Here is a 736-nt window from a genome sequence, read left to right as displayed (position 1 = left end):
TTAAAAAAAAGTACAAACAGGCTTGACATATCACATTCATTTTCACCTAGATCTGAAAATGACAAGTGATGACATTATGTTGTAGGAACTGCTGGCTGGTTTAAATTACAGTTTTGGGGGAAGCTTCACGGTGGTTGGTGCCCTCAGCCATGGAATAGAAGATTAATGGTTGGAGTTTCACATGGGTTTTGTGTCTGGAAAACTTGCCCAGCCTACCCAGCAGCTTCCCAGAAGAAAAGAGTACTTAATTTATCTGGAAAGGTAAAGACAGCAGGAGAGGATTTTTTTAGGCCCTACTCTAGGCAAAGTTAACCCCTTATGTTCACTGCTTCTACAGCCACCAGGCTGTTGAACTCTGTTTTGGGGGTTGGTTTTGTTTTTAAGGGGGTTGCAGAGCTGGGATTACTGATGTGATAATACACAGTTGTCAGATTAGCAACAAAAAAGTTTACATCGTCAGCAGTCACTTTAACACTTGCCATGAGCACTGTCGAAAGCTGTTTTGGTGGAGCCCTTGGTTTGCAGGTTACTTAAATGTGGGGCACACAGCACTGCAAGGATAATACCAGTCACCACAGAATCCTGTTACCCATGAACTCACCAACTTACTCTGCACTCCTCTCATCAGTTTTTTTGGCAGTTTAGTCATCAACATAAGCTCCACACCAAAGCAGAAATTTATCTCTGACTTTTGGATAAAGTAGACATGGCCATTGCCTGCTGTGGATGCTACAGT

This window comes from Pomacea canaliculata, linkage group LG2 (assembly GCF_003073045.1).
Source record: "Pomacea canaliculata isolate SZHN2017 linkage group LG2, ASM307304v1, whole genome shotgun sequence".
Lineage (NCBI taxonomy): Eukaryota > Metazoa > Mollusca > Gastropoda > Architaenioglossa > Ampullariidae > Pomacea > Pomacea canaliculata.
The sequence above is the reverse complement of the archived record's forward strand: the minus strand, read 5'-3'. Positions refer to the sequence as shown.